General features: G+C 51.2%; 1 long non-coding RNA gene and 1 other non-coding gene across 2 annotated transcripts in view; both read left to right on the top strand.

Moving 5' to 3' along the window:
- The first annotated feature begins 342 nt into the window (after positions 1 to 342).
- Positions 343 to 26,614, top strand: part of LOC147038571 (uncharacterized) — a 39,047-nt gene continuing 12,775 nt past the window's right edge. The window contains exon 1 of the long non-coding RNA XR_015063821.1: positions 343 to 386. This is a non-coding gene — a long non-coding RNA (uncharacterized LOC147038571). The remainder of the gene's footprint in view (positions 387 to 26,614) is intronic.
- trnat-agu (transfer RNA threonine (anticodon AGU)) lies at positions 18,491 to 18,563 on the top strand. Its single transcript has one exon. It is a non-coding gene; the product is annotated as a tRNA-Thr (tRNA).

The raw sequence follows: 26,614 nt of genomic DNA, 5'->3' as shown, positions 1-26,614 counted from the left end.
ACTGCTCCCCTCTCCCCCAGGGGATGGATCAAAATCACATGGGGATGGGTTAAATGCAGAGGACAGAGCCCTTTGAGACTGCTTGTGATTTAGGGCTATATAAAAACTTGACTTGACTTGACTTAGTTTGACTAAAGTTGTCGATGTAGCTAGCGTTCACATAGCAATAGCAATGTGTAGCTGTGTAGCTAACCCTAGCTGAAACGTAGTTGTATCTGTGAATGTTGGTTGAGGCTAAATGCTTATCTTCTATTTTATTCCTTTACATTCCACGGTGTTTGTTGGCTGTGTTTTCCACTGTAAGAAGAATAAAAATACAAATCAGTTGGAGGCTCACATCATTCACCAGGAGCCACAATGGTTGGACGTTGGCGAAGACTTCTCAAGTGAGTACCCCTTTCTTCCTCTATTTATGTCAAACACCTCCTATTAAAACTTCCACTGGCTGCAGACAGCCGTGTTTGATCCACCAACAGTATTGCAACTTGCAATTAACTCCTAGTGTCCTTCTCATTAATATGGAATGGTAGCAAATCCAAATTTGCCTGAGAACAAAAATAGATGAAATAAATTAAAGAAGTCTTACTTGTTCCCATTAAATAAATTAAGTAGGTCGTCTTCCCATTCCTTTTCAAACAAGTAAAGCCTGCCCATTTTGTGTAGTAGTTTTTGCGTCTATACCTAGTATTTATACAAAATCAAAATTTAAATGACTTTACTCATTTATTTATTTATTCAAAAGATCCAAAGTTGTGTTGTGTAATTCACAACAAGTCTCATGTCAAAATAAATTAAATAAGTCTTTTTCCCACTCCTTTTCAAACAAGTAAACTCTGCCTATTTTGTGTAGTAGATTTTCTGTTTATACCTAGTATTTATACGTCATAATTTAAATTATCATTATCAAATATTCATCCATTCAAAAGATCCAAAGTTGTGTGTACCTATGTGTAATTCAGAACATATCTCGTGTTACTCTACTCGCTCTTATCAACTTCTATCAATTTAACTAAGCGTTTAATACGTCCTCAGGTCTCATTCAAAAGATCCAAAGTTGTGTGCGCTATGTGTAATTCAGAATAGATCTCGTTACTCCACTCGCTCATATGACCAACTTCTATCAATTTAACTAAGCGTTTAGTACGTCCTATCAGATCTATAGTCAAGATTTAGCACCATCATGTGGTGAAATTTTGAATTGCAGCACATCCAATTTTGCCTGGGAATAAAAATAGATTAAATAAGCTAAATAAGTCTTACTTTTTCCCATTAAATAAATTAAATAGGTCTTCTTCCCACTCCTTTTCAAACAAGGTCTCATGTTACTCCACTCGCTCTTATTAACAACTTCTATCAATTTAACTAAGTGTTTAATACGTTCTATTTCTGTATATACCTAGTATTTAACCAAAATCATTATTTAAACGACCTCATTCATTTATTCATTCACCTTCATCTTCACCTTCATCTTCTTCCGCTTATCCGGGGTCGGGTCGCGGGGGCAGCAGCTTTAGGAGGGACTCCCAGACCTCCCTCTCCCAGCCACTTCCTCCAGCTCATCCCGGGGGATCCCAAGGCGTTCCCAGGCCAGCCGAGAGACGTAGTCTCTCCAGCGCGTCCTGGGTCGACCCCGGGGTCTCCTACCGGTGGGACATGCCCGGAACACCTCCCCAGGGAGGCGTCCAGGAGGCATCCTGATGAGATGCCCGAGCCACCTCATCTGGCTCCTCTCAACGTGGAGGAGCAGCGGCTCTACTCCGAGTCTCTCCCGGATGACCGAGCTTCTCACCCTATCTCTAAGGGAGAGCCCGGACACCCTGCGGAGGAAACTCATTTCAGGCGCTTGTATCCTGGATCTCGTTCTTTCGGTCACGACCCATAGCTCGTGACCATAGGTGAGGGTAGGAGCGTAGATCGACCGGTAAACCGAGAGCTTTGCCATTTGGCTCAGCTCTCTCTTCACCACGACGGACCGGTACAGAGTCCGCATTACTGCCGACGCTGCACCGATCCGCCTGTCGATTTCGCGCTCCATCCTGCCCTCACTCGTGAACAAGACCCCAAGATACTTGAACTCCTCCACTTGGGGCAGGATCTCATCCCCGATCCGGAGAGGGCATTCCACCCTTTTTCGACCGAGGACCATGGACTCGGATTTGGAGGTGCTGACCCTCATCCCGACCGCTTCACACTCGGCTGCGAACCGCTCCAGTGAGAGCTGGAGATCACGGACTGAAGAAGCCAGCAGCACCACGTCATCTGCAAAAAGCAGTGACGCGATGCTGAGGTCCCCAAACCGGACCCCCTCAACGCCTCGGCTGCGCTTAGAAATTCTGTCCATAAAAATTATGAACAGAATCGGTGACAGAGGGCAGCCTTGGCGGAGTCCAACCCTCACTGGGAACGAATCCGACTTACTGCCGGAAATGCGGACCAAACTCTGGCATCGGTGATACAGGGACCGAACCGCCCTTATCAGTTGGCTCGGCACCCCGTACTCCCGAAGCACCCCCCAGAAAACCTCCCGAGGGACACGGTCGAACGCCTTCTCCAAGTCCACAAAACACATGTGGACTGGTTGGGCGAACTCCCATGCACCCTCGAGGATCCTGCCGAGGGTGTAGAGCTGGTCCACTGTTCCACGGCCAGGACGAAAGCCACACTGCTCCTCCTGAATCCGAGGTTCGACCTCCCGACGGATCCTCCTCTCCAGCACCCCTGAATAGACCTTACCAGGGAGGCTGAGGAGTGTGATTCCCCTGTAATTGGAACACACCCTCCGGTCCCCCTTCTTTAAGAGGGGAACCACCACCCCAGTCTGCCAATCCAGAGGCACCGTCCCCGATGTCCACGCAATGCTGTAGAGGCGTGTCAGCCATGACAGCCCCACAACATCCAGAGCCTTTAAGAACTCCGGGCGGATCTCATCCACCCCCGGGGCCTTGCCACCGAGGAGTTTTTAAACTACCTCAGTAACTTCGACCTCCGAGATTGGAGAGTCCGCCTCAGAGTCCCCAGGCCCTGCTTCCACAATGGAAGGCGTGTCGGTGGAATTGAGGAGGTCTTCGAAGTATTCCCCCCACCGACTCACGACATCCCGAGTCGAGGTCAGCAGCACACCATCTCCACTGTAAACAGTGTTGACCGTGCACTGCTTCCCCCTCCTGAGACGCCGGATGGTGGACCAGAATTTCCTCGAAGCCGTCAGGAAGTCATTCTCCATGGCCTCGCCAAACTCCTCCCACGCGCGAGTTTTTGCCTCAGCAACCGCCGAAGCCGCGTTCCGCTTGGCCATCCGGTACCTGTCAGCTGCCTCCGGAGTCCCGCAGGCCAAAAAGGCCCTATAGGACTCCTTCTTCAGCTTGACGGCATCCCTTACCGCCGGTGTCCACCACCGGGTTCGGGGATTGCCGCCACGACAGGCACCAACAACCTTACGGCCACAGCTCCGGTCGGCTGCCTCAACAATGGAGGCGCGGAACAAGGTCCACTCGGACTCAATGTCCCCCGCCTCCCCCGGGACGTGGAAAAAGCTCTGCCGGAGGTGGGAGTTGAAGCTCTTCCTGACAGGGGATTCTGACAGACGTTCCCAGCAGACCCTCACAGAGCGTTTGGGCCTGCCAGGTCGGACCGGCATCTTCCCCCACCATCGGAGCCAACCCACCACCAGGTGGTGATCAGTTGACAGCTCCGCCCCTCTCTTCACCCGAGTGTCCAAAACATGCGGCCGCAAATCCGATGACACGACTACAAGGTCGATCAACGAACTGCGGCCTAGGGTGTGCTGGTGCCAAGTGCACACATGGACACCCTTATGCTTGAACATGGTGTTCATTATAGAAAATCCGTGTCGAGCACAGAATTCCAATAATAGAACACCGCTCGGGTTCAGATCGGGGGGGCCGTTCCTCCCAATCACGCCCTTCCAGGTCTCACTGTCATTGCCCACGTGAGCATTGAAGTCACCCAGTAGAACGATGGAGTCCCCAGAAGGAGCGCTCTCCAGCACTTCCTCCAAGGACTCTAAGAAGGGTGGGTACTCTGAGCTGCCGTTCGGTGCATAGACACAAACAACAGTCAGGACCCGTCCCCCCACCCGAAGGCGGAGGGAGGCTACCCTCTCGCTCACCGGGGTGAACCCCAATGTGCAGGCGCCCAGCCGGGGGGCAATAAGTATGCCAACACCTGCTCGACGCCTCTCACGTGGGCAACTCCAGAGTGGAAGAGAGTCCACCCCCTCTCGAGAAGACTTGTACCAGAGCCCAAGCTATGTGTGGAGGCAAGTCCGACTATGTCTAGTCGGAACCTTTCTGCCTCACACACCAGCTCGGGCTCCTTTCCAGCCAGAGAGGTGACATTCCATGTCCGTAGAGCCAGCCTCTGCAGCCGGGGATCGGACCGCCAAGGTCCCCGCCTTTGGCCGCCGCCCAGCTCACTATGCACCCGACCCCTTTGGCCCCTCCTATAGGTGGTGAACCCATTGGAAGGGGGACCCACGTTTTCTTTTCGGGCTATGCCCGACCGGACCCCATGAGCAAAGGCCCGGCCACCAGGCGCTCGCCTTCGAGCCCCACCTCCAGGCCTGGCACCAGAGAGGGGCCCCGGTGACCCGCGTCCGGGCGAGGTAAAACGACATCCATTTATTGTATTCATCCTCAGGGGTCTTCTGAGCCGTGCTTTGTCTGGCCCCTCACCTAGGACCCTTCTGCCATGGGTGACCCTACCAGGGGCATGAAGCCCCAGACAAAATGGCTCCTAGGATCATAGGGGCATTTATTATTATTTATTCATTCAATTGATCTAAAGTTGTGTTAGGTGTAATTCAGAATAGGTATCTAAGTGCCACCGGCCCTGCCGAGCTTCGGCGTCCGACCAGCGCCGGTTCTGCAGCCGGCCTCGAATGACGAAAAATAACGGTCTCCGCCTGGAGGTCCCCGCCAACTCGGCGAATATTTTTTAAGTGCCACCAGTCACAGGGGTGCAGTACCAACTTTGGTCTTTAGGTGCGCCAGAGTACAATGTGTTGGTCCCCCTAGTTAGTGTACTCATTAACTTTACCCCTGTTTTCCAAAACACAATCGGTACGAGTATGGGGGCGGACCCCTCACAGCCATGCCAGCGCAACAAAAGTCCGCTCCGCGCTGGTTCCCCTGTCGGCCACGCATGACGAAACACGTCGGTCTGCCTCTGGAGCTCACGAGACACATAATATTTTCTAAGTGCCACCGGCTCTTCCGAGCAAATGTGTCCGCTCCGCGCTGGTTCCCCTGTCGGCCCCGAATGACGAAAACTGCCGGTCTCCGTCTGGAGGTCATGACAAACTTTTGGCGAATATTTTCTAAATGCCACCGGCTCTGCGTGGCTATGGGGTCCGCCCAATGCCGGTTCCCGGGTTGAACCCGGATGACGAAAACTGTCGGTCTCCGCCTGGAGCTCCCAGCCAACTCGGCGAATATTTTCTAAGTGCCACCGGCTCTGCGTGGCTATGGCGTCCGCCCAACGCCGGTTCCCGGGTCGAACCCGGATGACGAAAACTGTCAGTCTCCGCCCGGAGTTCCCAGCCAACTCGGCGAATATTTTCTAAGTGCCACCGGCTCTGCGTGGCTATGGCGTCCGCCCAACGCCGGTTCGGCGGTCGGCCTCAAATAGCGCAAAATCAGCCTCTCTCCCTGGAGCTCACCGCCAATTTGGCGAAATTTTTCTAAGTTCTACTCGAGGTACCAGGGGATGGGGTACCTGGGCTAAGGTGCAGTACCTTTTTTGGTCTTCAGGTGCGCCAGAGTACAATGAAATGGTCCCACTCGTCAGTGTACTCATCGACTTCCCCCCCGTTTTCCAAAACACCACCAGAACGAGTATGGAGGAGATGGGGCTGGTCTCCTCTACGGCGGTGAAAACCCCGTCCTCGACAGCCCGAAGGTTTGATAGCGACCTGGAAAGCGCCGTGGAGGACGGCCGCCTCCTTAAACACAGGCCGAGAGCGAACGCTCCGCATCCAAGGAAAGCTCCGTGGAGGACGGCCGCCTCCTTAAACATAGGCCGAAAAATGACAAAGTGTCAACTGCGAATGTTATACATCCAAGGATGGAGCGTGACGGCCGCCTCCTTAAACACGGGCCGAAAAATGACCAAGTGTCAACTGCGAATGGGGTGCATCCAAGAATGGAGCGTTACGGCCGCCTCCTTAAACACAGGCCGAAAAATGACCAAGTGTCAACTGCGAACTTTGTCCATCCAAGGAAGGAGCGTAACGGCCGCCTCCTTAAACACGGGCCGAAAAATGACCGAGTGTCAACTGCGAACTTTGTCCATCCAAGGAAGGAGCATGAGGGCCGGCTCCTTAAACACAGACCAAGTTTCGCCCTAAACACAGACCAAGTGGAGGACGGCCGCCTGCTTAAACACAGGCCGACAAATGACAAAGTGTCAACTGCTAAATTTGTCCATCCAAGGAAGGAGCGTGAGGGCCGGCTCCTTAAACACAGACCAAGTTTCGCCCTGAACACAGACCAAGTGGAGGACGGCCGCCTCCTTAAAAACAGGCCGAAAAATGACCAAGTGTCAACTGCGAACTTTGTCCATCCAAGGAAGGAGCGTAACGGCCGCCTCCTTAAACACGGGCCGAAAAATGACCAAGTGTCAACTGCGAACTTTGTCCATCCAAGGAAGGAGCGTGAGGGCCGGCTCTTAAACACAGGCCGAGTTTCGCCCCGGACGGGCTGTCTTCTCCCGGCGCCCGCCCGTGTACGCCCCCCATCCCCGGTCGCCCGTCTGCTCCCGGCGGGCCTCCGAGTACCCCCTCACCCAACTGACCGACTGGCACTCATGACCCGTCTTAGTAGGGCCCCCATCGGCCTCGGCTTGCCGACGTCGGGTGGACGGTTCCTACCCACTGCGGGTCGCACTCAGGCGCCGCGGCCGCCGCGCGAGCGTGCGTTCCCGGTGCGCGAAGACCTCTGCGAAGAAACGAAAGTATAGTTTGCGAATGTGGTGCATGCAAGCAAGTGGAGGACGGCCGCCTCCTTAAACACAGGCCGAAAAATGACAAAGTGTCAACTGCGAACTTTGTCCATCCAAGGAAGGAGCGTGAGGGCCGGTTCCTTAAACACAGGCCGAGTTTCGCCCGGGACGGGCTGTCTTCTCACGGCGCCCGCCCGCGTACGCCCCCCATCCCCGGTCGCCCGTCTGCTCCCGGCGGGCCTCCGAGTACCCCCTCACCCAACTGACCGACGGGCACTCATGACCCGTCTTGGTAGGGCCCCCATCGGCCTCGGCTTGCCAACGTCGGGTGGACGGTTCCTACCCACTGCGGGTCGCACTCCAGCGCCGCGGCGCGAGCGTGCGTTCCCGGTGCGCGAAGACCTCTGCGAAGAAACGAAAGTATAGTTTGCGAATGTGGTGCAGGGAAGGAAGTGGAGGACGGCCGCCTCCTTAAACAAAGGCCGAAAAATGACCGAGTGTCAACTGCGAACTTTGTCCATCCAAGGAAGGAGCGTAACGGCTGCCTCCTTAAACACGGGCCGAAAAATGACCGAGTGTCAACTGCGAACTTTGTCCATCCAAGGAAGGAGCGTAACGGCCGCCTCCTTAAACACGGGCCGAAAAATGACCGAGTGTCAACTGCGAACTTTGTCCATCCAAGGAAGGAGCGTAACGGCTGCCTCCTTAAACACGGGCCGAAAAATGACCGAGTGTCAACTGCGAACTTTGTCCATCCAAGGAACGAGCGTGAGGGCCGGCTCCTTAAACACAGGCCGAGTTTCGCCCCGGACGGGCCGTCTTCTCCTGGCGCCCGCCCGCGGACGCCCCCCATCCCCGGTCGCCCGTCTTCTCCCGGCGGGCCTCCGAGTACCCCCTCACCCAACCCACGGCACTCCGGTTGGTCCAGCGATAGCCGGCCGGTGCACGGAGCCGTACGATACTGGCCCGGGGTGCTCCATGATGACTGTGGGGCATCCCACTCCCGGTAAACGATATAGCATGTTTGAGAAGAGCCTGGTGCTAAATGACTTGCATACGACCTGATTCTGGGTCAGGGTCTCGTAAGTAGCAGAGCAGCTACATCGCTGCGATCTATTGAGAGTCAGCCCTCGATCCAACCTTTTGTCGGCCGGTGTCACCTCCGGGGGCCGGTTCGGCATCCCGCCCGCCGGGGTAGGCTGCTACCAGGGGAGTCATCCGACTCTGAATAAATTACGCCGCGGCGGAAGACAGCGGTCACCTCCAGCACTTCCATACATCCAGCCACGGAGGTGGCTCTTCCACACTTCCAGCCACGGAGGTGGCTCTTCCACACTTCCAGCCACGGAGGTGGCTCTTCCATACTTCCATAGCTCAAGCCACGGAGGTGGCTGCACTTCCATATTTCCATAACTCCAGCCACGGAGGTGGCTGCACTTCCAGACTTCCATAGCTCCAGCTACGGAGGTGGCTCTTCCATACTTCCATAGCTCCAGCCACGGAGGTGGCTGCACTTCCAGACTTCCATAGCTCCAGCCACGGAGGTGGCTCTTCCATAGCTCCAGCCACGGATGTGGCTCTTCCATACTTCCATAGCTCCAGCCACGGAGGTGGCTGCACTTCCATACCACCAGCCACGGAGTTGGCTCTTCCATACTTCCATAGCTCCAGCCACGGAGGTGGCACTTCCACACTTCCAGCCATGGAGGTGGCTCTTCCACACTTCCAGCCACAGAGGTGGCTCTTCCATAGCTCCAGCCACGGAGGTGGCTGGCTGGTACCTCCACACTTCCATAGCTCCAGCCACGGAGGTGGCTGGATCTTCCATACTTCCATAGCTCCATAGCTCCAGCCACGGAGGTGGCTGGTTGGTACCTCCATACCTCCATACTTCCATAGCTCCAGCCACGGAGGTGGCTGGATCTTCCATACATCCATAGCTCCATAGCTCCAGCCACGGAGGTGGCTGGCAGGTACCTCCATACCTCCATACTTCCATAGCTCCAACCACGGAGGTGGCTGACTGGTACCTCCATACTTCCATAGCTCCAGCCACGGAGGTGGCTGGATGGTTCCTCCCTACCTCCATACTTTCATAGCTCCAGCCACGGAGGTGGCTGGCCGGTACTTCCATACCTCCATACTTCCAGCCACGGAGGTGGCTGGCCGGTACTTCCATACTTCCAGCCACGGAGCTTTCGAAAATTGCACTAAGTGCGAAAGCCCATTCATTTACAACAGCGTGTCCGCAAGGCGGCGACATTTCCCCGTTACCGGTGGCTGCGCGGCGGAAGATTGACAGAGCGCATCCGAGTGGCTGGAACTCTTTTCCGGCATGGTTGAGCGGCTGGCCTCGGCACTTTGGGTGGATCTTCCAGCCACGGTGGTGGCACTTCCAGACTTCCATGGCTCCAGCCACGGAGGTGGCACTTCCATACATCCATAGCTCCGGCCACGGAGGTGGCACTTCCATATTTCCATAGCTCCAGCCACGGAGGTGGCACTTCCATACCACCAGCCACGGAGGTGGCTGCACATCCAGACTTCCATAGCTCCAGCCACGGAGGTGGCACTTCCACACTTCCATAGCTCCAGCCACGAAGGTGGCACTTCCATACCACCAGCCACGGAGGTGGCTGCACATTCAGACTTCCATAGCTCCAGCCACGGAGGCGGCTGGATCTTCCATACTTCCCTAGCTCCATAGCTCCAGCCACGGAGGTGGCTGGCCGGTATTTCCATACTTCCATACTTGCAGCCACGCCACTGGCGAAAATTGCACTAAGTGCGAAAGCCCATTCATTTACAACGGCGTGTACGCAAGGCGGCGACATTTCCCCGTTACCACTGGCTGCGTCGGCGGGAGATGATCCGAGCGCATCCGAGCGCCTGGAACTCTGCGTACGGCGTGGTCGAGCGGCTGGCCTCGGTAGTTGAGGTACCAGGGGTGGCCTGGGGACATCCAGGCGGGGCTTGTGAGAGAGTGAAGCCGAGCGGCTGGAACTCTGGGCCGGCGTGGTTGAGCAGCATTCCCGCGGAGGTGGCACTTCCACACTTCCAGCCACGGAGGTGGCTGGCACTTCCATACTTCCAGCCACGGAGGTGGCACTTCCATACTTCCATAGCTCCAGCCACGGAGGTGGCTCTGACTTCCACACTTCCAGCCACGGAGCATGCTGGCACTTCCACACTTCCAGCCACGGAGCATGCTGGCACTTCCACACTTCCAGCCACGGAGCATGCTGGCACTTCCACACTTCCAGCCACGGAGCATGCTGGCACTTCCACACTTCCAGCCACGGAGCATGCTGGCACTTCCACACTTCCAGCCACGGAGCATGCTGGCACTTCCACACTTCCAGCCACGGAGCATGCTGGCACTTCCACACTTCCAGCCACGGAGGTGGCTGGCACTTGCACACTTCCAGCCACGGAGCATGCTGGCACTTCCAGCCACGGAGCATGCTGGCACTTCCACACCTCCAGCCACGGAGCATGCTGGCACTTGCACACTTCCAGCCACGGAGCATGCTGGCACTTCCACACTTCCAGCCACGGAGGTGGCTGGCACTTGCACACTTCCAGCCACGGAGCATGCTGGCACTTCCACACTTCCAGCCACGGAGCATGCTGGCACTTCCACACCTCCAGCCACGGAGCATGCTGGCACTTGCACACTTCCAGCCACGGAGCATGCTGGCACTTGCACACTTCCAGCCACGGAGGTGGCTCTGACTTCCACACTTCCAGCCACGGAGGTGGCTGGCACTTGCACACTTCCAGCCACGGAGCATGCTGGCACTTCCACACTTCCAGCCACGGAGGTGGCTGGCACTTGCACACTTCCAGCCACGGAGCATGCTGGCACTTGCACACTTCCAGCCACGGAGCATGCTGGCACTTGCACACTTCCAGCCACGGAGCATGCTAGCACTTCCACACTTCCAGCCACGGAGCATGCTGGCACTTCCACACTTCCAGCCACGGAGGTGGCTGGAACTTGCACACTTCCAGCCACGGAGCATGCTGGCACTTCCACACTTCCAGTCACGGAGGTGGCTCTTTCTTCCTTCCAAAAAGTCCCTCCTCACCTCCAGCTGGAAGTGGAAAAAATCCTCCACCTGCTTGGCCGAGGTTCTGGAAGCCAGCGGCTCGCAGAATGTAGACAAAGTTTCACTGGAAGGAAAAGAAAAGAGGCGTCAGAGTGCGCATTTCACCTACCGCCGATTGTCCGCTAGAGGGAAGCGTTACTCCGTCGCAGAACCTGCGCCGACGCACTCGGCACCCGGTGAACTTATGGTGCCGGTGCCGGTGTTCTGGGTGCAAAAAGGCCCCCCGAGTGGTAGAAAAAAAATCAGACTTTGTCTTTTAGGTCGAAATTAATGCCAAGGTTTGAAATGCGCTGGCAGGGGTGGACCAGGGCCCGGTAAAAGTGCTTGGCCGGGGTTCTGGAAGCCTGGTTCGGCGTGATCTTGCCCAAAAAGCCGCTCCTCAGCTCCAGCTGGAAATCCAAAAAAAGAACCAGGGCCCGGTAAAAGTGCTTAGCCGAGGTTCTGGAAGCCCGGTTCGACGTGATCTTGCCCAAAAAGCTGCTCCTCAGCTCCAGCTGGAAGTCCGAAAAAAAGAACCGGGGCCCGGTAAAAGTGCTTAGCCGAGGTTCTGGAAGCCCGGTTCGGCGTGATATTGCCCAAAAAGCCGCTCCTCAGCTCCAGCTGGAAGTCCAATAAATCATCCATGGCCCGGTAAAAGTGCTTGGCCGAGGTTCTGGAAGCCCGGTTCGGCGTGATCTTGCCCAGAAAGCCGCTCCTCAGCTCCAGCTGGAAGTCCAAAAAAAGAACCAGGGCCCGGTAAAAGTGCTTGGCCGAGGTTCTGGAAGCCTAAGTCGGCGTGATCTTGCCCAAAAAGCCGCTCCTCAGCTCCAGCTGGAAGTCCAAAAAAAGAACCGGGGCCCGGTAAAAGTGCTTAGCCGAGGTTCTGGAAGCCCGGTTCGGCGTGATCTTGCACAAAAGCCGCTCCTCAGCTCCAGCTGGATGTCCAATAAATCATCCATGGCCCGGTAAAAGTGCTTGGCCGAGGTTCTGGAAGCCTGGTTCGGCGTGATCTTGCCCAAAAAGCCGCTCCTCAGCTCCAGCTGGAAGTCCAATAAATCATCCATGGTCCGGTAAAAATGCTTAGCCGAGGTTCGGGAAGCCCGGTTTGGCGTCACTTAGTCGAAATTCGGCCTCTCTACTTCCAGCTGGAAATCCCAAAAAAGAACCAGGGCCCGGTAAAAATGCTTAGCCGAGGTTCTGGAAGCCCGGTTCGGCGTCACTTAGTCGAAATTTGGCCTTTCTACTTCCAGCTGGAAGTCCAATAAATCATCCATGGCCCGGTAAAAATGCTTGGCCGAGGTTCTGGAAGCCCGGTTTGGCGTCACTTAGTCGAAATTCGGCCTCTCTACTTCCAGCTGGAAGTCCAATAAATCATCCATGGCCCGGTAAAAATGCTTGGCCGAGGTTCTGGAAGCCCGGTTCGGCGTCACTTAGTCGAAATTCGGCCTCTCTACTTCCAGCTGGAAGTTCGAAAAATCATCCATGGCCCGGTAAAAATGCTTAGCCGAGGTTCTGGAAGCCTGGTTCGGCGTCACTTAGTCGAAATTCGGCCTCTCTACTTCCAGCTGGAATTTCGAAAAAAGAACCAGGGCCGGGTAAAAATGCTTAGCCGAGGTTCTGGAAGCCCGGTTCGGCGTCACTTAGTCGAAATTCGGCCTCTCTACTTCCAGCTGGAAGTTCGAAAAATCATCCATGGCCTGGTAAAAACGCTTAGCCGAGGTTCTGGAAGCCCGGTTCGGCGTCACTTAGTCGAAATTCGGCCTCTCTACTTCCAGCTGGAAGGCCAATAAATCATCCATGGCCTGGTAAAAATGCTTAGCCGAGGTTCTGGAAGCCTAAGTCGGCTTGATATTGCCGAAATTCGGCCTCTATACCTCCAGCTGGAAGTCCAAAAATTCATCCATGGCCCGGTAAAAATGCTTGGCCGAGGTTCTGGAAGCCTAAGTCGGCTTGATATTGCCTAAATTCGGCCTCTATACTTCCAGCTGGAAGTCCAAAAATTCATCCATGGCCCGGTAAAAATGCTTAGCCGAGGTCCTGGAAGCCTAAGTCGGCTTGATATTGCCGAAAATCGGCCTCTCTACTTCCAGGGGTGATGCGTTTAGGTACCAGGGTGATGCATTTAGGTACCAGGGAGATGCGTTCAGGTACCAGGGGAAGCGTTTAGGTACCAGGCTGTTGCGTTTAGGTACCAGGCTGTTGCGTTTAGGTACCAGGGGAAAGCGTTTAGGTACCAGGGTGATGCGTTTAGGTACCAGGGCAGCTGCGTTTAGGTACCAGGAGAGCATACATTTTAGGTACCAGGGGGTGGGGTACCCGGGCTAAGCTGCAGTACCCTTTTTGGTCTTCAGGTGCGCCAGAGTACATTGATTTGGTCCCACTAGTCAGTGTACTCATCGACTTTTCCCCCGTTTTCCAAAACACCATAAGAACGAGTATGGGGGGGACCCCTTAGGGTAATGCCAGCGCAACACCAATCTGCTCCGCGCTGGTTCCCATGTCGGCTACGGATGAATAAAACCAGCCTGTCCCCCCTGGAGCTCATGAGACACAAAATTTTGTCTAAGTGCCACCGGCTCTTCCGAGTTAAAGTGTCTGCTCCGCGCTGGTTCCCCCGTCGGCCTCGAATGACGAAAAATGCCGGTCTCCGCCCGGAGGTCATGACAAACGAATATTTTCTAAGTGCCACCGGCTCTGCGTGGCTACGGCGTCCGACCAGCGCCGGTTCTCGGGTCGGCCCCGAATGACGAAAAATGCCGGTCTCCGCCCAGAGTTCGTGACAAACTTTTGGCGAATATTTTCTAAGTGCCACCGGCTCTGAGTGGCTAAGGCGTCCGACCAGCGCCGGTTCCCGGGTCGGACCCTGATGACAAAAAATGTCGGTCTCCGCCTGGAGGTCCCAGCCAAGTCGGCGAATATTTTCTAAGTGCCACCGGCTCTGCGTGGCTACGGCGTCCGCCCAACGCCGGTTCCCGGGTCGAACCCGGATGACGAAAAATGTCGGTCTCCGCCTGGAAGTCCCCACCAACTTGGCGAATATTTTCTAAGTGCCACCGGCTCTGCGTGGCTACGGCGTCCGTCCAACGCCGGTTCCCGTGTCGAACCCGGATGATTAAAAATGTCGGTCTTCGCCTGGAAGTCCCCACCAACTTGGCGAATATTTTCTAAGTGCCACCGGCTCTGAGTGGCTAAGGCGTCCGACCAGCGCCGGTTCCCGGGTCGAACCCGGATGACGAAAAATGTCGGTCTCCGCCTGGAAGTCCCCACCAACTTGGCGAATATTTTCTAAGTGCCACCGGCTCTGCGTGGCTACGGCGTCCGTGCAACACCGGTTCCCGGGTTGAACCCGGATGACGAAAAATGCCGGTCTTCGCCTGGAAGTCCCCACCAATTTGGCGAATATTTTCTAAATGCCACCGGCTCTGAGTGGCTAAGGCGTCCGACCAGCGCCGGTTCCCGGGTCGAACCCGGATGACGAAAAATGGCGGTCTCCGCCTGGAAGTCCCCACCAACTTGGCGAATATTTTCTAAGTGCCACCGGCTCTGCGTGGCTACGGCGTCCGTCCAACGCCGGTTCCCGGGTCAAACCCGGATGACGAAAAATGCCGGTCTTCGCCTGGAAGTCCCCACCAACTTGGCGAATATTTTCTAAGTGCCACCGGCTCTGCGTGGCTACGGCGTCCGTCCAACGCCGGTTCCCGGGTCGAACCCTGATGACGAAAAATGCCGGTCTTCGCCTGGAAGTCCCCACCAACTTGGCGAATATTTTATAAGTGCCACCGGCTCTGAGTGGCTACGGCGTCCATCCAACGCCAGTTCCCGGGTCGAACCCGGATGACGAAAAATGTCGGTCTCCGCCTGGAAGTCCCCACCAACTTGGCGAATATTTTCTAAGTGCCACCGGCTCTGCGTGGCTACGGCGTCCGCTCAACGCCGGTTCCCGGGTCGAACCCGGATGACGAAAAATAACTGTCTCCGCCTGGAGCTCACAGCCAACTTGGCGAAAATTTTCTAAGTGCCCACGGCACTGCCGGGCTTGTGCGTCCGACCCGCGCCGGTTCTGCAGCCGGCCTCAAATGACGCAAAATCAGCCTCTCCCCCTGGAGGTCAACGCCAACTTGGCGAATATTTTCTAAGTGCCTACGGCCCTGCCGAGCTTTGGCGTCCGCCCAGCGCCGGTTCCGCAGTCGGCCTCGAATGACGAAAAATGCCGGTCTTCGCCTGGAAGTCCCCACCAACTTGGCGAAAATTTTCTAAGTGCCCACGTCTCTGCCGGGCTTGTGCGTCCGACCCGCGCCGGTTCTGCAGCCGGCCTCAAATGACGCAAAATCAACCTCTCCCCCTGGAGGTCAACGCCAACTTGGCGAATATTTTCTAAGTGCCCACGGCTCTGCAGAGCTCTGGCATCCGCCCAGCGCCAAGACATCTTGTAGGAGCTATTGTGGGCCAAGTCAGATGATTGATTGAAAATTTATAGATCCCAGGGGGTGGGGAAACTCAGGCCCCTGCAGTATTCATACCACAGAGCGGGTATATAAAAGACACTCAGATGACATGAGCGCAACTCAATAGGCTCCTATAAGACTGCCACACAACGGCGCCACAAAGTAAGCCAGTAAGTGTGAAAGTTAAAAGCCATCAAAACAAAGCAACAAGACAAAGGAAGAACGTAACAGCAGCCGACCAGCCCCCCTCAATACCAAAGAACACCCCAAAACTCACAAAATAGCCTCCACGGGGTCCATAAACAGGTGTAAGGGCAGTCAAGTTCAACGGCGCCCAATGGACCGTGGTCGTGAATTGGTAAAACATCACAAAACAGGCAAACGTGAGCAGCGTCCTGGGCACCCAGTCGAGGCACGTGCAGATGATCCCCATGGGGCTGGCACGGCTAAGGTCGTTGGTTCCGACGAGCACGAGGGAGCGGACCTCCCACAGGGGTCGCGGCTGCGAGGCCAAGGCGAGGGACCCAGTCAGCACCGGCCTGATGAGCAGGATGGCCGTCGGAGAGTCACGCCGGTCGCGACCGATGTGCACAGCCGGGGGAAAAAATATCCAAAACGATCTGCACATGTCGAAGTGCGGCCGATGGACAAATAGGAAGAAAGAAAAAGGAAAAAAGTAGGAAATAAAGTGGAAAAGAGAGAACACTGCTGGGAGGCTGCCACTCACAGCAGCGCCATACCAAAAAAAAAAAGACAAACAAAAGCCACTTCCAGGCCTTGCATATTTGGAAACCGCTCGTGGGGTCCGACAAATAGTGGATTTTGAAGTTTCTCTTCAGAGAGAATCTTTGGCCACAAAGTGAGCAGGAGAAAGGTTTTTCACCTGTGTACGTTCTTACATTTGATTTTAAGTTTACCTTCTGAGAGAATATTTGGCCACAAACTAAACAGGAAAAAGGTTTCTAACCTGTGTGTGTTCTTATATGTGTTTTGAACTATCCATTCTCTGATAATCTTTGACCACAAACTGAGCAGGAAAAAGGTTTTTCTCATCAGTGTGGGTTCTTGTGTGTGTTTTTAATGTTCCCTTCTCTGAGAATTTTTGGCCACAAACTGAATAAGAAAAAGGGTTCTCACCTGTGTGTGTTCTTGCATTTGTTTTTAAGTTTACCTTCTGAGAGAATCTTTGGCCACAAACAGAGCAGGAAAAAGGGTTCTCACCAGTGTGGGTTATTGTGTGTCTTTATAAGCTTCCTTTCCCTGAGAATCTTTGGCCACAAGCTGAGTAGGAAGAATATTTTTCACCTGTGTGTGTTCTTGCATGTGTTTTTAAGTTTATCTTCTGAGAGAATCTTTGGCAACAAACTGAGCAGGAAAACGGTTACTCACCTGTTACTCACCTGTCCCATCTGAGAGAATCTTTGGCCACAAACTAAGCAGGAAATAGGTTTCTCACGGATGTGGGTATTTGTGTGTGTTTTTAAGTCACCCTTCTGAGAGAATCTTGGGCCAGGAACTGGGCAGGAAAAAGGTTTCTCACCTGTGTGTGTGTGTTCTTGTGATTATTTTTAGGTGACTGTTCCGAGAGAAGCTTTGGCCACAAACTGAGCAGGAAAAATATGTTTCACTTCTGTGTGTTCGTGCATGTATTTTTAAGTTTATCTTCTGAGAAAATCTTTGGCCACAAAGTGATTAGGAAAAAGATATCTCACCGATGTGGGTTCTTGTGTGTGTTTTTAAGTCACCCTTCTGAAAGAATTTTTGGCCACAAACTGAGCAGGAAAAAGGTTTTTCACCAGTGTGGGTTCTTGTGTGTGTTTTTAAGTCACCCTTCTGAAAGAATTTTTGGCCACAAACTGAGCAGGAAAAAGGTTTTTCACCAGTGTGGGTTCTTGTGTGTGTTTTTACCTTTGGAAAAAAATTCCCTCTTGTGTGTATTCTTAGGTGTAGTTTCAAACTCCTCTTATGAACAAACATTTTCCAACACTGAGAACATTTCCAGTGTTTGCTTTCAGAGTGGTATAAAATATCAGCTTCTGACTCATCATCTGTAGTGTCAGAGGCATGTGACAACATGTCATCACAATCTGATGTTGGAGCTAAGAGGTTGTCTGCTTTCAATCCTCCACGGTGGGCTCCATTATCTTCTGTTGTCATGTGTTGACGAGAGATGCTTCTTGCAGGCCCTTTGCTCACCTTGTGTTGACCCTCATCTATAATTTTAAATGAGAGACAAGTTGAGGACATACTGTAGATATCCTTTTTCCTTCTCTTTCCCCTCCTCTTTTATCAAAGTTGCTCTGGCTCCGCCTCCTCTTTTTTGATGAAGGGACCTTCATCCATCCATTTTCTGAACCGCTTAGTCCCCACGGGGGTCGCAGGCGGGCTGGAGCCGATCCCAGTTGTCAACGGGCAGTAGGCGGGGGACACCCTGAAGTGGTTGCCAACCAATCGCAGGTTACACAAAGACGAACAACCATTCGCACTCGGACTCTCACCTAGGGACAATTTGGAGTGCTCAATCGGCCTATCAAGCATGTTTTTGGGATGTGGGAGGAAACCGGAGTGCCCGGAGAAAACCCACGCGGGCTCGGGGAGAACATGCAAACTCCACACAGGGAGGGCCGGAGGTGGAATCGAATCCGCACCTTCCTAACTGTGAGGCGGACGTGCTACCCACTGCGTCACCGAGCCGCCACACCTGGTCCTGTTGCTCATTTATCATGGCTGTTCCTGGCTGTTGTCACATTCAAACTTGTACATAAAGCAGGATCAAAATCAGGACTCGATCCTGCTTTCCAAGACCAGCGCTTCAACCAGCTATGAGGTTCGAGCACGCTAACTGGTTCTCAAACATGGCCAAGCTATCTAGCTTGCTCGCAGGATAGTAACATGGGAGTTAAACGTGGCTGTTGATTTGTGACATCCAGAAGACTGAGATTCGCAATATTGTACTTGAATAGTTTATAGTTGATTATTAACAATAATAGGACAGGCCTTGTAGCTCAGTGGTTAGAGCACTGGTCTAGTAAACCTGGGGTCCTGAGTTCAATTCTCTCTGAGGCCTGATAAAATACTGTAATTTTCGGACTATAAATCGCGTTTCTTTTCATAGTTTGGGTGGGGGGGGCGACTTATACTCAGGAGCGACTTATGTGTTTTTTTTCAAAAAAATTTAATTGATCATTAACACATTACTTACTAGTACAGTTGATCACCTCACATATTATTTTTAATACACTGAAAAAACGAATAAAGCAATTCAAACTTTAAAGCACAATATTCAAGTTCATGAAACAAATAAACAAAACAAAAAAAAACAACTGAAAAAGAAATAGTTATTTTCAAACTAAACTGAACGAGGGTGATTTAAATTTCACCATTGGCCGTGACGCAACAACTGGGAGGGGAAAGCGCAGTTTTTTTGAGTTTTTAAAAAGCACAGGTCTGGTGAAGAGAATTTAGTGTGGTGATGTTAAAAAAAAACAAAAAAACAGTAGGGGCAATTTAGGATGCAAGCTCTTTGTGATGGACAGCATGCGGGCACACATCACGCCAGACATGCAAATCACGAGTCCGACGGCGCGCGTACGCGGCATTGTTTACACGATCGATGATCGATGTATTTTATGATTTGGAGTGACAAATGGTTCGGTAATATTGTTGCTATATGATAGTTATTTGAAATATACTTTATATATCGTTATATGGGTCTGTGGAATAATTAGACATGCAAATCACGAGTCCGACGGCGCACGTACGCGGCATTGTTTACACGATCGATGATCGATGTATTTTATAATTTGGAGTGACACAGATGGTTTGATAAACGTGCTATTTATGTAATAATCATTTGAATAACTCAGAATGTTACGTTAGGCCCGTTCTCAGTAAAGGAACATAAGAGTTTGATCTTAAAGTAGTTCATTAGACATCCTGTGCATGAGAGTATGAAACTGTAAAGTGCTGAGTGTGTGACGGTGGGAACAAAACAAGATATGTGGTGCAAGGACGTCTGAGTTCCAGAACAAAAGATAACCCAGGAGCAGCAAGGAGGACAAGATAACCACAGGGCCAGCTGGTAGATAACAACTGGTGACCCTGGAAGGAAAACTACAACCAGGAGGAGCGAACAAATGATTCTGCAGGAGAAGAAAGACCAATGAGAGCAAGCTAAAGTTAACTGCAGTTTACACATAGGCAATAGAATAATGACAGAATGCCTTTGTTGATGTGCCATTTGCATATTGTGTAGTATAACTCATGGCTGGGCAACTCGGATGTAGAGTACGTCTGCTGGTGGCAACAGAGGCGTACAGAGGTGTATTGAGAGGGACCCGAGACCCAGGTGATGTATTAGGTTTGTGTGTTAGGAATAAATCCGCTCGTGTGTGAAAAGACCGGCTTCCTGATACCTTTCTATTGCAGAACGAGCGCACATATTGTTGGATGAGTGGCAGTTGGGTAAGGTCACAAATTGGAGTCAGATTAGTAACTTGAGTTTATGTTAAATTAGAAATAAATTCCAACAATTTATGGTGATCCTGACGTGATGCAAGAGAGGTAAAAGAGTCTGGGACTCTAAAAGAAGTCTGGGACTTCGATAAAAAACACAAGAGTCTGGGACTCGAGGTCTGGGACCCACGTCCACACCAGGTGACGACCTGATAAAGACGCCACACGTCCGACCATCTTTCCTCTTGGGCCCACAGTGAGACAAGGTAAGCAGATTCCTTTTCAAATTCTGCACATTGGCAACGCTAAATTATAAGAGGAAGGATGAGCGGAACAGCGAAAGTGTGTAGTAGGGTATAAAATCTGGGATTTACCTACTAGAATAGTTTGGAACTATTCGCGGTTACGATACGGTTTAAAATCTGGGATTTACGTATCAGTATAATAGTGTGGACGTTAGTAGGGTATAAAATCTGGGATTTACCTACTAGAATAGTTTGGAACTATTCGTGGTTACGATACGGTTTAAAATCTGGGATTTACGTATCAGTGTGGAAGCGGTGTGAGTGTGAAAACTAAAATTGTTCTGCGTAAAAAGTGGTTGGGAGACACACGAGTGGATTTAAAGATGGCGGATAAGAGGAAGTGGGATAATGGTCTCGGGTCTCTCCAAATTAGGGGTCCCTTCAAATTAAGGGTCCCTTGAAATTAAGGGTCCCTTCAAATTAGGGGTCCCTTCAGATTAAGGGTCCCTTCAAATTAAGGGTCCCTTCAAATTAAGGGTCCTTTCAGATTAAGGGTCCCTTCAAATTAAGGGTCCCTTCAAATTAAGGGTCCCTTCAAATTAAGGGTCCCTCAGGGTCCCTTCAAATTAAGGGTCCCTCAGGGTCCCTCTGTGGCACTTCAGACGAACGGACTGAAGTCTGGTCGGAGATTATGGGTCATTATGATAAACTTGAATCGCAGTTGATTAGTGGAATAGAAAGTAAGAAAATTAAGAAGGAAAAAGAACGGTGTCAGAAGTTGTTTCTGAAATTAAAGAAGGATGAATTGTTTCACGGAGAAAGAGCAAAATTAATATCCGAGATAGTCTAAAATGTAAAGATTGGAAAATAAGTGAAAGGCAGGATCCTGATCGAATTAAAAATCTAGATAAACAGATCAAACCCATGTAACAGAGTGGGAACCTGGCTGAGGAAAAAAAAAAAAAAAGAAACGGAAATTATCTTAAATGTACAGGAGATATTCGCGTTAAAAGGAAAAGTAAGAGAGAAACACTGAAGTTAAAATTTGCAAAATAAAAGGAAAAGAATTACAAATAGTGTCTAAAAGTAAAATAGAGAATAAATCAGACATGTAAGATGAGCAAAAAGGTGTTCTTAGTGTGCTCTTTGTGGTCTTTTATGTTGTGCGCCAAACGTGTGTGTAGCGTGTGTGTGCATGCGTGTGCGCGCAGAGGATCCTCATGAATGAGTGTGTGGGTGTATGTGTGTGTGTGTGTGTGAGTGAGATGTGTGTCCTATGGAAGAAATTAGTCATGGAGAATGTTCAGGAGCCTGTTGAGCGATAATAGGGAAGTTGAGAAGTAGACGATGAGTATGTTTAAGTTGGTTGGAGAAACTAAGATGATCGAGGTGTGGCAGTAGAGAAAATAAGGTGTGTGGCAGTAGAGACTATAAAGTGTGTGACAGAAAGTGACTAGAAAGGTGGCTTGATAGGATGAGAATAAGAGACAACAAATGTTGTGTAGTAGACAGTGAAAGATGTTGAATGTGAACATGATGAAAGGGGAACAGTAAAGTAGGCCTGCCCTTTGAGGGGGTGAGATTGAGGAGTGTGCCTGCGCTTGCGCGTAGTCGTGGGTCTGTGCTATGCTCGTGTGGGTGGTGGGCCGGCATCATGATTGTTGCAGGAAATGGCCAGCCTGTGAGCAATCAACATTGATGCCGCGTCCCCCCTCGCACGGGGGGTGCTATGGCTGCAGGTGAGGCAGAGAAAGTGTGAGTTTTTCAGAGAATGTTTGAAGAAGAGTGATGCACATTTGCATGAAGGATAAAAGGCGCTGATGAAAAAAAAAAAAGTATAACCAAAACGTCATCCTCTATGACGTTTGCGCAGCGTTATTTGTTGGTATTGTTTGTGAGCTGTGTCTCTGCTGTTTTTTGTGTTGTTCTGTGTGCTGTCAGTGTTATGTGTTAAAAGGATGAAATTGGCTAAAATAGGTAAATAAAAAGAATTTATTAGACTGTAGTCTATCTTGTTTGCACCGCAAAACAAAAGCAATTTTGAAAGATGTGTCAAATTAAATGATAATGTAATCGTATGTAGTAATACAACACCTTATATGGGTTCTCTAAGTTACATAAACATACACTTTGTAGAGCTTGTTTGACATGTGCTAAAGAGAATCCATAGGGTTATAATGCCTGATCATAATAGATGCATTCTCAAAATGGATTGAATTGTTTCAAAATTAACACTGAATGCCTTAACAGTGGCAAAAACGTTATGTAAAGAAACAATGACGTTATTGCATGTTAGGTGGCCATCTTGGTTGCCGTTTTGTTAACTTTAACAATATGGTATTTGTGGGAACTAAGAGTCATAATGAATAGGGGAGAGATGAGTTGGCAATTTATATAGAACACTCCCAAAATTATGCTGCATTGTGTTGATTTAAAAAAGATCAATTTGGCCTTTGCAGTGTGATCCGCTGTGTTGCATCTGGCCATGGAGAAAGTATGATGTTTATTTGTGTACTTTGTCAACAACCGATGTAGATGTTAAAGAATGAAATTAATATCTTTAAAATGAATGTGGATTGAGACCACAGGTAAACACCCAGGCAGCTACCCTGAAGCTGAGATGATGTTCAGGACGGCGATGCTGAACGGCCTCCCAAATGAGGTGCAAGCGATTATGAGAATTGATCGGGACATTTTGGTCTGTCCGGAACCGAGATTCAAGAGGCATTTGATACACCATTGCCGCATCTACATGGAAAAAGCAAATAAAGATCAAAAGGAAACTGACGCTCTGGCGACTAGTTTGGTTAAACTACAGTTGGCGAAGTTGCATGGTGAGGCAAAACAAGAAAAGGTTAAACATAAACAGATGTATCAGACTCCAGTGGGGGCTGGACGGGGCCGAGGCCAAGGGTTCTGTGGTGGATACAGAGGGCATGGTCGTGGCGCCCCCTGGGACGGGGGCGGAATTGGTTCGCTCCAGGGACTTGCTTCAACTGCGGGTCCCCTGATCACTGGGCACGAGATTGTAATGGCCACCCACCACCACCACCGGGGGCGGAGCAGCAGAACCAGCAAGCAGGGCCACCACACCAAAGGGGACCGCAGCAGCCCCGCCCGTGGCCACAGCCGAATCCACAGGGGCAGTATTACCAAGCCGACCCGTGGTACGGCCCGGACGAATAGGGGGGCCTGGGAAGCTCGGGAAGCACTGGCCAGGCAGAGCCAATGCTTCGGTTGACAGTGGCGGACACTCCGGTCCAGATGTTGGTGGACACTGGAGCAACACATTCATCGATCAACATGCCACTGCCAAGTACAGCGTTGTCGAAACGAGTTACAACGTTGGCCGGCTTCTCGGGACGTCCTCAGACTCTGCCCTTTACTCGGCCATTGAAAACGGAAATCACAAACACCGGACAGAAACTATATCATTCATATGTTCATGCAATGGACACACCCATCAATTTGATGGGCAGAGACATGTTGTCAGCATTGAGAGCCCAGATTTTGTGCGGCGAGAAGGGACTTACAGTGACATTTCCTGACGGACAGGTTCTGGAATGCTCCCAGCCTGTGACACCTCAGGGTCAGTGGTTGATGGCACCACTCCCCACAGTACCAGAAACGGCACGAATCTACTGGGCGAGATTGAATCCTGAGACTCCATTTGGGGGAGGTGTCCACTCCACGTACCTCTTGTGGAAACTGTGGATCCAGGCATTAGCACCGTACCACCCCCCAGTGGATCCATTTTATTGCACTCTATATTATGATAGAGAATCAGATGAGATATATAGAGATGCGTTTGAAGAAATTGAGGGAGATGATTGGACATTACAATCACCATGCATCTTTGTGGGCCCCAAGGGGGTGGCAGCATATGTACAGTTGTCGCCGGAGCAAGAGCAATGGTATCGAATGAGTGAGGAAGGTTTGCCTCACGTGTCAATGGCTGTGTCGCCAGGCCATGAGCCCCGCCAATTGGGGGCCATGGTGAAACGATTAACACAACATGACTGGATGATGACTGAGATTCCAGATGTGTGGCATTCGGCCGCAACCAAAAGTTACAGGATAATGGCAAAAATGGTAGATGAGTCAGACCTTGAATTGGTCTTCCTGGACCGCCATCATGGGCGGGAACAGACGGACCATGAGTCTGCACAGGCGATGCTGGATCAAATGCCACAGACCTTGTGGTCACAGGGTCCATTTGATGTTGGTTTTTGTCATACGGTTCAGCCAATCCAATTGGAAGTTGATTGCTCCAGTCCGGTCCGCCGTCCTCAATATCGATGGCCGAAGGAAGCAGACAAAGGTATGGAGGACACAGGGGCACAGTGCCTGCCAATGGTGGGCTTAAAGGTTGACCGCCCGGACAGGCAGGTCAAAAGAGGGAATGTGACGATGGCGAGAATTGGATCAAAGTCGGACTCGAAAGTGTCTGAACAAAGACGACGACGATGCAAATGTTTAACTTTATTGACTATTTTGCTTGCTGGCTTGTGCTTTGTGTGGACTATGTTGGCATTTGAACATATGGTGCGGGATGACAGAAGTGATGGAGCGAAAGGAGAACGAGTGATGGTGTATCATTCCTGTAATGGAACGGTATGGTATGAAGAAGAGCAAGTAAGACGCTGACACAGACACAACAATTACTGCTAAATCTGAAGTGTAAACAACCGACACAGGTGAAAGCTTGGGTGACAATTTTCAACTGGACGCAACAATGGCTTGATTTGTTAGATAAATTGGACAATTATCAACCACGGTACCAGGACTGGCCCTTGGTACGCCCACAGGAAAGAAAAAGCCCATTTTTGACGCCCATGTTGCACAACAATATTTCACCTGCCTAAAGTTAAATGGGACTGGCCCTGCCAGCGAAAGTGTTGTACGATAGGCTTCCCCCAATGCCTCAGGAATGTGCGCCCTGGTAACGCTGATCATGCCAATTAGTGTGACAGCATTAGACGTGTCCAGAATAAATTGAGAAGGCGTTGGACGGTGGGGAAGAATCCCCTTCCTTGTGAGGAAGAAAAGGGACATGCAAGAATGGTTGAATGCAGGAGACCCCACATACATAGATGCAATTGGAGTTCCGAGAGGGGTCCCTGATGAATACAAATTGGTGGATCAAGTGGCGGCAGGATGGGAGAGTATTTTCCTGCTCATTACAGTAAACAAAAATGTGGACCGGATTAATTATGTCCACTACAATGTCCAACGATTGGCGAACTTCACCACCTCGGCACTCCAGGCAGTGCATGAGCAATTAGCAGCCACGTCTCTTATGGCATTCCAAAATAGAATGGGTTTAGATATGGTGTTAGCGGAAAGAGGAGTGTGGTATTTTTGGGGATCAGTGCTGTACTCTGATTCCCAACAATACGTCTCCTGACGGTCGCCTTACTAAGGCATTGGAGGGTCTGCGCACGCTAAGTAACACAATGAAGGAGCACTCAGGTGTGGACACCAGTTGGTACTCTGACTGGTTAAACGTCTTTGGCAAATATAAAAGCTTGATTGCATCAGTACTGATTTCTATCGCTGTGTTTGCCGCTATTATGGTGTTATGCGGATGTTGCTGTATTCCATGTATCAGATCATTAATTGTTAAGACAATTGAACGCACGTTGGGGCCACTCCCTCCGGGTGGCCAGTACATGATGATCCCTCAGAAGGACCCCCAGGAGGCGGAGACAGCTGTGGCCCTCCGGGAGTTCGGGATGTGAGTATGTGAAGGTGGCCTCAGGGACCTGAGGCCATGAGGAGGGAATGAAATGTTCTACTGATTTTCTACTAGAATGAAATTGTTTACTGATTTTTAGCTTATGGCTAGTGATTTTTAGCTCGTGTTTAACAATAAAACAAGGTATTCGAGTGATGACCTCAGTAGTCTGAGGTCATGAGAGGGAATAAAGGAACATAAGAGTTTGATGTTAAAGTAGTTCATTAGACATCCTGTGCATGAGAGTATGAAACTGTAAAGTGCTGAGTGTGTGACGGTGGGAACAAAACAAGATATGTGGTGCAAGGACGTCTGAGTTCCAAAACAAAAGATAACCCAGGAGCAGCAAGGAGGACAAGATAACCACAGGGCCAGCTGGTAGATAACAACTGGTGACCCTGGAAGGAAAACTACAACCAGGAGGAGCGAGCAAGTGATTCTGCAGGAGAAGAAAGACCAATGAGAGCAAGCTAAAGTTAACTGCAGTTTACACATAGCCAATAGAATAATGACAGAATGCCTTTGTTGATGTGCCATTTGCATATTGTGTAGTATAACTCATGGCTGGGCAACTCGGATGTAGAGTACGTCTGCTGGTGGCAACAGAGGCGTACAGAGGTGTATTGAGAGGGACCCGAGACCCAGGTGATGTATTAGGTTTGTGTGTTAGGAATAAATCCG

Source organism: Syngnathus leptorhynchus, unplaced genomic scaffold (assembly GCF_054491065.1).
Source record: "Syngnathus leptorhynchus isolate UIUO unplaced genomic scaffold, UIUO_Slep HiC_scaffold_48, whole genome shotgun sequence".
Classification (NCBI taxonomy): domain Eukaryota; kingdom Metazoa; phylum Chordata; class Actinopteri; order Syngnathiformes; family Syngnathidae; genus Syngnathus; species Syngnathus leptorhynchus.
Note: the sequence above shows the minus strand (reverse complement) of the source record. Positions and strands in the feature narration are given on the sequence as shown.